Source organism: Pseudoliparis swirei, chromosome 15 (assembly GCF_029220125.1).
Source record: "Pseudoliparis swirei isolate HS2019 ecotype Mariana Trench chromosome 15, NWPU_hadal_v1, whole genome shotgun sequence".
Lineage (NCBI taxonomy): Eukaryota > Metazoa > Chordata > Actinopteri > Perciformes > Liparidae > Pseudoliparis > Pseudoliparis swirei.
In genome coordinates this window covers 1143032-1156427 of record NC_079402.1, presented here as the reverse complement: position 1 = coordinate 1156427, position 13396 = coordinate 1143032, and the positions used below count along the sequence as shown (strand labels likewise).

At 41.7% G+C, this 13396-nt stretch overlaps 2 long non-coding RNA genes across 3 annotated transcripts; both read left to right on the top strand.

Annotated features, from left to right (window-relative positions):
* Positions 1-2574: 2574 nt before the first annotated feature.
* On the top strand, positions 2575-3978 carry LOC130205064 (uncharacterized). Its single transcript, XR_008833872.1, has 3 exons — positions 2575-2669; positions 3517-3649; positions 3916-3978. It is a non-coding gene; the product is annotated as an uncharacterized LOC130205064 (long non-coding RNA).
* An 83-nt stretch (positions 3979-4061) lies between these two features.
* LOC130205063 (uncharacterized) lies at positions 4062-11144 on the top strand. Of its 2 annotated transcripts, none has more exons than XR_008833871.1 (5): positions 4062-4179; positions 9496-9610; positions 10461-10593; positions 10860-10892; positions 10996-11144. It is a non-coding gene; the product is annotated as an uncharacterized LOC130205063 (long non-coding RNA). The 2 variants fall into 2 exon arrangements; XR_008833870.1 differs by having other exon boundaries at positions 9468-9610.
* Positions 11145-13396: the final 2252 nt, after the last annotated feature.

The following is a 13396-nucleotide window of genomic DNA, read 5'->3' as shown; positions in this document are numbered from 1 at the left end:
TAATGGTGCGCAGTATTAATTATTAATATTATGAAAATATTTGAATTTTTTTTAGCAAATCTGTAACTTTCTTTTAAAAAATTACACTGCAGTCTTGTTATTGGTGACCTCAGCTAGGCCCAGAATTATTTTCATGAGATATCACCATGCAGTTCAGATGAATTCAATTTAAAGTTAGCGAAAAATAAATATTATTAATATTATGACAATATTTGAATTTTATTTAAAGCAAATCCGTTACTTTCTTGTTTATTCTGTTTCTTTATAGGACGTGGCACTAAGGAGGATTGTCCAGCCGCAGGTTTGTTATGTTATTGTGCTTTGAAGTTTATGAATCATACCAGTATTTGCTTTTGAAGAGACCAATTGACACCATTTTTGTTTCTGCAATTTTGGTTTTCAGATGACGCTGAAGAACCGTTACAAGCCGCTAACACCAGTCTGCTTCAGCAGCTTGGTTGAAATAAATTGGATGATGCACTGCCCAACTAATCATACGTGATGCCTTGAGAGGTCGGGGTCAGATTGTGAGTACTCCTCTGGTTTCCTGATCCGATGTGAGGACAAAGGTCAGGGATGTCTATGTGTGCAGATTGTAATGCACTCCGAGACAAATTTGTAAATTGTGAAAATGGGCTATACAAATAAACTGAATTGAATTGAGGCGTCAGTGCACAACTCAAGGCGACAAGCATTTATGCATTTACATCAATTTACATGACATGGTCTATACTTCACGTCGGGACACACGACGCATGAATATGTTCACGTGGTTAAAGCGCCACCTAGTGGCTGAACTGGACTTTTGTCGAATCCGCCCCAAACTTGTCGCTCGTTACAAGTCGCGGCCGAGTCGATCCGACCCGGCGCCCTCCTCGGCCCGCTCCTCGGCGCCCGGCTCCCGACCGCCAGGCGGGTGGCGGACCGTTCGGCGCTTGCAGCTTTAACTTTAATTATTCCACTTTTTATTTTTGAACATTGGGCATATTGGGGGTATGTATCATATCCCAAAACTCACCAAATTTGGCAAGCTTGTCAGGCTTGGTGAAAATAGCCAGATGACAACGACGTCGAAATTCGGCTTTAAAAAATTGCTCTCTAGCGCCACCTGTAAATTTGACCGGCGACGCCCCTCACCCAGTATGTTCAAATGACTAGCTTTTTTTTCACAAGTCCACTTGGACCTGCTCTACAAAAAAGCCTCTCAGTACCCTAAGCTCCGCCTACTTAAATTTTCCACCATATTTTTTTTGGTGAAAAACACATCCGAGGCGTTTGCTCCGACATACGGGGTCCAATTCAAACCAAACCTATTGGAGATAATGATCATGGAAGCTATATCATCTAAGATCTATCATCTTATTTCAAATATATCATTCTGGTAAGGATCTATGGCCCAGCGAACATTTTAGGGGCGTGTCCTGTTTTGTAATGCTCATAACTTCAACACTATTGGGAAAAAAAAATAACAGACTTTCAGGATATGTGCAGAAGGGAGCCTGGAACATTCACAGCAAATTTCGTGCAATTTAAACCGTAGGGGGCGCTACAATAATTCACCAAAGTTGGCCGCTTTTGGCGTTTTTGGCGTTTTTGCCTGATTTGCCCTTTTCACTTTTCCCCATCGATTATTTCTCCCACAAAACGCCAACAGAATCGGCTAAAAATCAGTTTTATAGAATCTCAAGACTTGAATAATGAACACTGTGAAAAAAAACGGACTTTTCGTCGGTAGGAAATTTACGTTTTTTTACTGCCAATAATTTTTACTTTCTGTGATTTCTTTATGTTAAAAACTATTGCTTAAACTCATCCAATACTAACGCAAAAAATCATGTGTGATGCCAGTCAAGGCCTGAACACATTCACACGAAGAAACAAGCACATTTCTTCCAGGAACACCTATTGATCACCTATTGAGAAGTAAAATAACCATAATTTATTCACTTTCACGATAGGCTTGCTTCTTAGTCGGTCAATCAGATCGGCTTCAAATTTGTAACACACAATCCAAACATTGTCATGATGTCAGCCCACAAAGCTTTTCGTTCGTGTCGCTGTTACACTATTGCCGTACAACCCATTCTTCGCATCAAACAACGAAGGGGCTTTGGAGGGACTAAACATGCTCCTGTGAAAATACCCTTGGCAAACATATTAAGAATCAAAGATGTAGTTACCAGATAGGATTTTATTCTTCAAAATGGTAATTTGCTCCATAGCGCCACCTACAATATTCAATTAGGCAGCCCCATTAGGCAGCCCGGTGCTACGTTTGACCTACATGTATAACGCTGAGTAGGTATATGTAACACAAGTAGACGGAAAGAAAAGTCTCTTGGCACCATGCTCTAAACTGTACGGATGTCGCCAATATTGATTTCTGTTTCACTATGTTTGTGCAAAGCTCATCTCATTTCCACATACTGGTACATTCACCTGCGTTTCATACTCCAGGCCAGCAGGTGGCGGTAATGCACCAAATATATGGATGCAACCTGCTTTTATACATCAAAGCAGGCGAACAATAACACAGCGTGCTGGCGCTGATACTCCAGGCCAGCAGGTGGCGGTAATGCACCAAATATATTGATGCAAACTGCTGTTTAGAGAAGAAGAAGAATCACTGCAGCTGCGGGCCTGGTCTGCAGTCTGCTCCGTCTGAGACGGTAAGCATTTTAAATGTATTACAATGAACTACAATCCAACGATAATTAGTCATGGCAGTCTCTTGTTCACATGACCGCTGTAAAATCCACCGTGTTTATCCGGTGCTCTTTCTCCGTGTGTGATTGTCACAGGTTACTCAATGCTATGCTACGAGGAGCTCCATGCTAATCTGACCCTCCATTCAAATATATAATGGTTTCTCCTGTTCGCCAGTCGGCATGAACACATAAATACTGTGGATATTACGTTACATAACGCAGTGAAAGAACGGTAAACTCTGAACAGAGTCACGGTGTGTCTTTGAATTCACGTCACGTGATAAATGTGTTCTGATGAAGCTTGAAGATGCATGCAGTTAATATTCATGTAGCTATTTAACTGCTCCACATCCATTTGAAAGAATAATTACTGTTTACTTTGCATATTACGGCTGTCATACAACATATACTCAATTCATACATGAAGTGTTATTAGAGATTAAACTACCAGCAGCTTATTAAAACTAGGAGTGATGCTTAAGTTTATTACTTCTTCTTGAGCCATTTATTTTAATTCAGAATTCTAATGAGTATATGGTAAATATTATTTACCTACTCTTTAAGAATATTAATACCATTTGGTGTTATTAACCTGTATATTGTTTACGAGATCTGTATACTTTCATCAGCAATGTTAGAACCAGAGTGTGATGAAGTTTTTAATTACATAGTATAATCATATTCTGACTAGAACTGTATCTGACATTGAGATGTAAAGTGTGCTCATCAAAATCACTGCACATAGACACACATCAGATGTTGATTGCTGTACTAACCTCCGGTGTCCTGCTGTTCATCTCTATTGCAGACACTATGGAGATGTTTGGACTGCAGTATAATGAGCATGGTTGCCCCCAGTTCCTGTGGACTGGGACCAGCACAGGACCAAGACTGCCCGACCTCCTCCAGAGCAGTGCATCCACTGCACAGTCATCGTAATGGTGCGCAGTATTAATTATTAATATTATGAAAATATTTGAATTTTATTTTAAGCAAATCTGTAACTTTCTTTAAAAAATTACACTGCAGTCTTGTTATTGGTGACCTCAGCTAGGCCCAGAATTATTTTCATGAGATATCACCATGCGGATTTCAAATGAATTCAATTTAAAGTTAGCGAAAAATAAATATTATTAATATTATGACAATATTTGAATTTTATTTAAAGCAAATCCGTTACTTTCTTGTTTATTCTGTTTCTTTATAGGACGTGGCACTAAGGAGGATTGTCCAGCCGCAGGTTTGTTATGTTATTGTGCTTTGAAGTTTATGAATCATACCAGTATTTGCTTTTTGAAGAGACCAATTGACACCATTATTGTTTCTGCAATTTTGTTTTCCAGATGACTGAAGAACCGTTACAAGCCGCTAACACCAGTCTGCTTCAGCAGCTTGGTTGAAATGGAGATTGGATGATGCACTGTGCCCAACTAATCATACACGTGATGCCTTGAGAGGTCGGGGTCAGATTGTGAGTACTCCTCTGTTTTCCTGATCCGATGTGAGGTCAAAGGTCAGGGATGTCTATGTGTCCAGATTGTAATGCACTCTGAGACAAATTTGTAAATTGTGAAAATGGGCTATACAAATAAACTGAATTGAATTGAGGCGTCAGTGCACAACTCAAGGCGACAAGCATTTATGCATTTTACATCAATTTACATGGCGGTCTATACTTCACGTCGGGATACACGGCGCATGAATATGTTCACGTGGTTAAAGCGCCACCTAGTGGCTGAACTGGACTTTGTCGAATCCGCCCCAAACTTGTCGCTCGTTACAAGTCGCGGCCCGAGTCGAGTCCGACCGGCGCCGGGGTCTCGGCGCGGTCCTCGGCGCCGGCTCCCCGACCGCGCGGGTGGCGAGGACCGTTCGGCGCTGCTTGCAGCTTTAATTAGGGTCTATTATTATTCTGATTTTATTTTTTGAACATTGGGGGCATATTGGGGGTATGTATCATATCCCAAAACTCACCAAATTTGGCAAGCTTGTCAGGCTTGGTGAAAATAGCCAGATGACATGGACCTCGAAATTCGGCTTTCAAAAATTGCTCTCTAGCGCCACCTGTAAATTTGACCGGCGACGCCCCTCACCCAGTATGTTCAAATGACTAGCTTTTTTTTTCACAAGTCCACTTGGACCTGCTCTACAAAAAAGCCTCTCAGTACCCTAAGCTCCGCCTACTTAAATTTTCCACCATATTTTTTGGTGAAAAACACATCAGAGGCGTTTGCTCCGACATACGGGGTCCAATTCAAACCAAACCTATTGGAGATAATGATTATGGAAGCTACATCATCTAAGATCTATCATCCTTTTTCAAATATATCATTGTGGTAAGGATCTATGGCCCAACGAACATTTTAGGGGCGTGTCCTGTTTTGTAATGCTCATAACTTCAACACTATTGGGAGAAAAAAATAACAGACTGTCATGATATGTGCAGAAGGGAGCCTGAAACATTCATAGCAAATTTCGTGCAATTTGAACTGTAGGGGGCGCTACAATAATTCACCAAAGTTGGCCGTTCTTGGCGTTTTGGCGTTTTTTGCTTGATTTGGCCCTTTTCCACTTTTTCCCCATCGATTATTTCTCCCACAAAACGCCAACAGAATCGGCTATAAATCAGTTTTATAGAATCTCAAGACTTGAATAATGAACACTGTGAAAAAACGGACTTTTCGTCGGTGGAAATTTTCGTTTTTACTGCCAATAATTTTGTACTTTCTGTGATTTCTTTATGTTAAAACTATTGCTTAAACTCATCCAATACTAACGCAAAAATCATGTGTGATGCCAGTCAAGGCCTGAACACATTCACACGAAGAAACAAGCACATTTCTTCCAGGAACACCTATTGATCACCTATTGAGAAGTAAAATAACCAAATTTTCTGCCCAAAATAATGTGAGCTCCTACGGCTGCCTGTAAACCAGCTGGCTCATAGCTCACCATGATAAGTGTTGGTCTGGACACCTGGAGATGTGTGTTCGATTCCAAGACAAGGCAGCTTTTTTTCATCACTTTTTTTTTTTACATTGAATTTACATGACGTGATCTCTAATTCACGAAGGGACAACGCATGAATATGTTCACGTAGTTAAAGCGCCACCTAGTGGCTCAACTGGACTTCCTTCAGTCCGCCCCAAATTTGTTTGACTAGCCCGTTATTTAGAATGGAATAAGAACTCTCTCTCTCTCTTTTTCCTTCTCTCCTCTCTCTCTCTTTTTCTCTCTTCTCTCTCTCTCCTCTCTCTTTTTCTCTCTCCTCTCTCTCTCTCCTCTCTCTTCTCTCTCCTCCATGGCGTGGTCTATAATTCACGTGGGGACACATGATGCATGAATATGTTCACGTAGTTAACGCGCCACCTAGTGGCAGAACTGGACTTTGTCGAATCCGCCCCAAACTTGTCGCGCCCCTTCCAAGTCGCGGCCCGAGTCGAGACCGACCGGTAGCGCCCGGGTCCTCGGCGGCTCCCCGACCGCGGGTGGCGAGGACCGTTCGGCGCTGCTTGCAGCTTTAATAGGGTCCGGCGACAGGCGAAGTCTGACCGAGAGGAACCTATTGAAATTGTTAGGTATTATTATTCTTCTTCTGGATTTTTATTTTAGAACATTGGGGGCATATTGGGGGTATGTATCATATCCCAAAACTCACCAAATTTGCCAAGCTTGTCAGGCTTGGTGAAAATAGCCGGATGACACCGACGTCGAAATTTGGCTTTCAAAAATTGCTCTCTAGCGCCACCTGGAAGTTTGACCGGCGACGCCCCTCACCCAGTATGTTCAAATGACTAGCTTTTATTTTTCCCAAGTCCACTTGGACCTGCTCTACAAAAAAGCCTCTCAGGACCCTAAGCTCCGCCTACTTAAATTTTCCACCATACTTTTTTTGGTGAAAAACACATCAGAGGCGTTTGCTCCGACAGACGGTGTCCAATTCATACCAAACCTATTGGAGATAATGATTATGGAAGCTATATCATCTAAGATCTATCATCATATTTCAAATATATCATTGTGGTAAGGATCTATGGCCCAACGAATACTTTAGGGGCGTGTCCTGTTTTGAAATGCTCATAACATCAAAACTATTGGTGAAAAAAAATAACAGACTTTCAGGATATGTGTAGAATGGAGCCTGGAACATTCACAGCAACTTTTGTGCAATTTGAACCGTAGGGGGCGCTACAATAATTCACCAAAGTTGGCCGTTTTTGGCGTTTTTTGGCGTTTTTCGCGCTTGATTTGGCCCTTTTCCACTTTTCCCCCATCGATTATTTCTCCCACAAAACGCCAACAGAAACGGCTAAAAATCAGTTTAATAGAATCTCAAGACTTGAATAATGAACACTGTGAAAAAAAACGGACTTTTCGTCGGTAAAATTTCGTTTTTACTGCCAATAATTTTGTACTTTCTGTGATATCTTTTTGTTAAAAACTATTGCTTAAACTCATCCAATACTTCCCCAAAAAATCATGTGTGATGCCAGTCAAGGCCTGACCACATTGAAAATCATGTGTGATGCCAGTCAAGGCCTGACCACATTGAAACGAAGAAACAAGCACATTTCTTGGAGGAACACCTATTGATCACCTATTGAGAAGTTAAATAACCAAATTTTTCTGCCCAAAATAATGTGAGCTCCTACGGCTACCTGTAAACCAGCTGGCTCATAGCTCACCATCATAAGTGTTGGTCTGGACACCTGGAGATGCGTGTTAGATTCCAAGACAAGGCAGCTTTTTTTCATCACTTTTTTTTTTTACATTGAATTTACATGACGTGATCTCTACTTCACGTAGGGACACACGACGCATGAATATGTTCACGTAGTTAAAGCGCCACCTAGTGGCTCAACTGGACTTCCTTCAGTCCGCCCCAAATTTGTTTGACTAGCCCGTTATTTAGAATGGAATAAGAACTCTCTCTCTCTTTTTCTCTCCTCTCTCTCTCTTCTCTCTCGCTCCTCTCTCTCTCTTCTCTCTCCTCTCTCTTCTCTCTCTCCTCTCTACTGCCCTCCTCGCTGGTCTGATACGGATCCGTATTGCCCTCTTACGTCATTTTCAAAATGAACTATATTGATAGACAGCCAAGAGCAGTGGTCCTCAAACTAAGGCCCGCCTCCACATTTGGCCCGGCCCGCTGAACAATACCAGATAGGCATTATGATTTTTTTTCAGTCTGGCCACGCAAATCCTAGACTAGCCCATTATTTAAAATGGAATAAGAATTCTCTCTCTCTCTCTCTACTCTCTCTCTTCTCTCTCCCTCTCTCTACTCTAACATAACTAACGTCAGTAAACAGCTGGACGAGGATTTTAAATCACGGATTTCGTGAGTTTTTGTTTATTTATTTTTACTTCACGTAGGGACACGTGATGCATGAATATGTTCACGTAGTTAAAGCGCCACCTAGTGGCGAAACTGGACTTTGTCGAGTCTGCCCCAAACTTGTCGTGCTCGTTATAAGTCGCGGCCCGAGTCGAGTCCGACTGGCGCCCTCGGCCGCCGGGCTCCCGCCGTTCGGCGCTTTGCAGCTTTAATTAGGCAGCGACAGGAAGTCTGACCGAGAGGACCCTATTCAAATTGTTAGGGATATTATTATTATTCCTCATTTTATTTTTGTACATTGGGGGCATATTGGGGGTACGTATCATATCCCAAAACTCACCAAATTTGGCAAGCTTGTCAGGCTTGGTGAAAATAGCCGGATGACACCGACGTCGAAATTCGGCTTTCAAAAATTGCTCTCTAGCGCCACCTACAAATTTGACCGGCGACGCCCCTCACCCAGTTTGTTCAAATGACTAGCTTTATTTTTTTCCAAGTCCACTTGGACCTGCTCTACAAAAAGCCTCTCAGGACCCTAAGCTCCGCCTACTTAAATTTTCCACCATATTTTTTTTGGTGAAAAACACATCAGTGGCGTTTGCTCCGACATACGGGGTCCAATTCAAACCAAACCTATTGGAGATAATGATCATGGAAGCTATATCATCTAAGATCTATCATCTTATTTCAAATATATCATTCTGGTAAGGATCTATGGCCCAGCGAACATTTTAGGGGCGTGTCCTGTTTTGTAATGCTCATAACTTCAACACTATTGGGAAAAAAAAATAACAGACTGTCAGGATATGTGCAGAAGGGAGCCTGGAACATTCACAGCAAATTTCGTGCAATTTAAACCGTAGGGGCGCTACAATAATACACCAAAGTTGGCCGTATTTGGCGTTTTTGGCGTTTTTGCTTGAATTGGCCCTTTTCCACTTTTCCCCATCGATTATTTCTCCCACAAAACGCCAACAGAATCGGCTAAATATCAGTTTTATAGAATCTCAAGACTTGAATAATGAACACTGTGAAAAAAACGGACTTTTCGGTAGGAAATTTACGTTTTTACTGCCAATAATTTTTACTTTCTGTGATTTCTTTATGTTAAAACTATTGCTTAATCTCATCCAATACTTCCCCAAAAATCATGTGTGATGCCAGTCAAGGCCTGAACACATTCACATGAAGAAACAAGCACATTTCTTCCAGGAACACCTATTTTTTTCACTTTCACGATAGGCTTGCTCCAATTAGGCAGCGCCGGTGCTACGTTTGACCTACATGTATAACGCTGGGTAGGTATATGTAACACAAGTAGACGGAAAGAAAAGTCTCTTGGCACCATGCTCTAAACTGTACCAGATGTCGCCAATATTGATTTCTGTTTCACTCTGTGCAAATCTCCTCTCATTTCCACACAGGTACATTCACCTGCGTTTCATACTCCAGGCCAGCAGGTGGCGGTAATGCACCAAATATATGGATGCAAACTGCTGTTTAGAGAAGAAGAAGAAGAAGAAGAACGCGCTGCGGGCCTGGTCTGCAGTCTGCTCCGTCTGAGACGGTAAGCATTTTAAATGTATTACAATGAACTACAATCCAACGATAATTAGTCATGGCAGTCTCTTGTTCACATGACCGCTGTAAAATCCACCATGTTTATCCGGTGCTCTTTCTCCGTGTGTGATTGTCACAGGTTACTCAATGCTATGCTACGAGGAGCTCCATGCTAATGCGACCCTCCATTCAAATATATAATGGTTTCTCCTGTTCGCCAGTCGGCATGAACACATAAATACTGTGGATATTACGTTACATAACCGCAGTGAAAGAACGGTAAACTCTGAACAGAGTCACGGTGTGTCTTTGAATTCACGTCACGTTATAAATGTGTTCTGATGAAGCTTGAAGATGCATGCAGTTAATATTCATGTAGCTATTTAACTGCTCCACATCCATTTGAAAGAATAATTACTGTTTACTTTGCATATTACGGCTGTCATACAACATATACTCAATTCATACATGAAGTGTTATTAGAGATTAAACTACCAGCAGCTTATTAAAACTAGGAGTGATGCTTAAGTTTATTACTTCTTCTTGAGCCATTTATTTTAATTCAGAATTCTAATGAGTATATGGTAAATATTATTTACCTACTCTTTAAGAATATTAATACCATTTGGTGTTATTAACCTGTATATTGTTTACGAGATCTGTATACTTTCATCAGCAATGTTAGAACCAGAGTGTGATGAAGTTTTTAATTACATAGTATAATCATATTCTGACTAGAAGGGGATCTGACATTGAGATGTAAAGTGTGCTCATCAAAATCACTGCACATAGACACACATCAGATGTTGATTGCTGTACTAACCTCCGGTGTCCTGCTGTTCATCTCTCTATTGCAGACACTATGGAGATGTTTGGACTGCAGTATAATGAGCATGGTTGCCCCCAGTTCCTGTGGACTGGGACCAGCACAGGACCAAGACTGCCCGACCTCCTCCAGAGCAGTGCATCCACTGCACAGTCATCGTAATGGTGCTCAGTATTAATTATTAATATTATGAAAATATTTGAATTTTATTTTAAGCAAATCTGTAACTTTCTTTAAAAAAATTACACTGCAGTCTTGTTATTGGTGACCTCAGCTAGGCCCAGAATTATTTTCATGAGATATCACCATGCGGTTTCGAATGAATTCAATTTAAAGTTAGCGAAAAATAAATATTATTAATATTATGACAATATTTGAATTTTATTTAAAGCAAATCCGTTACTTTCTTGTTTATTCTGTTTCTTTATAGGACGTGGCACTAAGGAGGATTGTCCAGCCGCAGGTTTGTTATGTTATTGTGCTTTGAAGTTTATGAATCATACCAGTATTTGCTTTTTGAAGAGACCAATTGACACCATTATTGTTTCTGCAATTTTGTTTTCCAGATGACGCTGAAGAACCGTTACAAGCCGCTAACACCAGTCTGCTTCAGCAGCTTGGTTGAAATGGAGATTGGATGATGCACTGTGCCCAACTAATCATACACGTGATGCCTTGAGAGGTCGGGGTCAGATTGTGAGTACTCCTCCGTTTTCCTGATCCGATGTGAGGTCAAAGGTCAGGGATGTCTATGTGTCCAGATTGTAATGCACATCGAGTCAAATTTGTAAATTGTGAAAATGGGCTATACAAATAAACTGAATTGAATTGAGACGTCAGTGCACAACTCAAGACGACAAGCATTTATGCATTTTACATCGAATTTACATGACATGGTCTATACTTCACGTCGGGACACACGACGCATGAATATGTTCACGTAGTTAAAGCGCCACCTAGTGGCTGAACTGGACTTTTGTCGAATCCGCCCCAAACTTGTCGCGCTCGTTACAAGTCGCGGCCCGAGTCGAGTCCGACCGGCGCGCCCGGGTCCTCGGCGCCGGCTCCTCGGCGCCGGCTCCCCCGACCGGCGCGGGTGAGCGAGGACCCGTTCGACGCTGCTTGCAGCTTTAATTCTGATTTTTATTTTTGAACATTGGGGGCATATTAGGGGTATGTATCATATCCCAAAACTCACCAAATTTGGCAAGCTTGTCAGGCTTGGTGAAAATAGCCAGATGACATGGACCTCGAAATTCGGCTTTCAAAAATTGCTCTCTAGCGCCACCTGTAAATTTGACCGGCGACGCCCCTCACCCAGTATGTTCAAATGACTAGCTTTTTTTTTCACAAGTCCACTTGGACCTGCTCTACAAAAAAGCCTCTCAGTACCCTAAGCTCCGCCTACTTAAATTTTCCACCATATTTTTTTTGGTGAAAAACACATCAGAGGCGTTTGCTCCGACATACGGGGTCCAATTCAAACCAAACCTATTGGAGATAATGATTATGGAAGCTACATCATCTAAGATCTATCATCCTTTTTCAAATATATCATTGTGGTAAGGATCTATGGCCCAACGAACATTTTAGGGGCGTGTCCTGTTTTGTAATGCTCATAACTTCAACACTATTGGGAGAAAAAAATAACAGACTGTCATGATATGTGCAGAAGGGAGCCTGAAACATTCATAGCAAATTTCGTGCAATTTGAACTGTAGGGGGCGCTACAATAATTCACCAAAGTTGGCCGTTTTTGGCCGTTTTTCGCTTGATTTGGCCCTTTTCCACTTTTTCCCCATCGATTATTTCTCCCACAAAACGCCAACAGAATCGGCTAAAAATCAGTTTTATAGAATCTCAAGACTTGTATAATGAAGACTGTAAAAATACGGACTTTTAGTCGGTAGGAAATTTACGGTTCTTTTACTGCCAGTAATGTTGTACTTTCTGTGATTTCTTTATGTTAAAACTATTGCTTAAACTCATCCAATACTAACGCAAAAAATCAGGTGTGATGCCAGTCAAGGCCTGAACACATTCACACGAAGAAACAAGCACATTTCTTGGAGGAACACCTATTGATCACCTATTGAGAAGTAAAATAACCAAATTTTTCTGCCCAAAATAATGTGAGCTCCTACGGCTGCCTGTAAACCAGCTGGCTCATAGCTCACCATGATAAGTGTTGGTCTGGACACCTGGAGATGTGTGTTTGATTCCAAGACAAGGCAGCTTTTTTTCATCACTTTTTTTTTTTACATTGAATTTACATGACGTGATCTCTACTTCACGTAGGGACACACGACGCATGAATATGTTCACGTAGTTAAAGCGCCACCTAGTGGCTCAACTGTACTTCCTTCAGTCCGCCCCAAATTTGTTTGACTAGCCCGTTATTTAGAATGGAATAAGAACTCTCTCTATCTCTTTTTCCTTCTCTCCTCTCTCTCTCTTTTCTCTCTCTTCTCTCTCTCTCCTCTCTCTCTTCTCTCTCCTCTCTCTCTTCTCTCTCTCTCCTCTCTCTCTCCTCTCTCTTCCATGACGTGGTCTATACTTCACGTAGGGACACATGACGCATGAATATGTTCACGTAGTTAAAGCGCCACCTAGTGGCTGAACTGGACTTTGTCGAATCCGCCCCAAACTTGTCGCGCTCGTTACAAGTCACGGCCCGTGTCGAGTCCGACCGGCGCGCCCGGGTCCTCGGCGCCGGCTCCTCGGCGCTGGCTCCCCCGACCGGCGCGGGTAAGCGAGGACCCGTTCGACGCTGCTTGCAGCTTTAATTGTGTTTTTTATTTTTATTTTTATTTTTATTCTTGTGTGTTGCTGCTACTGGCTCGACAAATTTCCCCTTGGGGATTAATAAAGTATATATCTATCTATCTATCTATCTATTCCTACACCACCGCTCAAAAGTTTGGGGTCACATAGAAATGTCCTTATTGTTCAATGAAGATCACATTA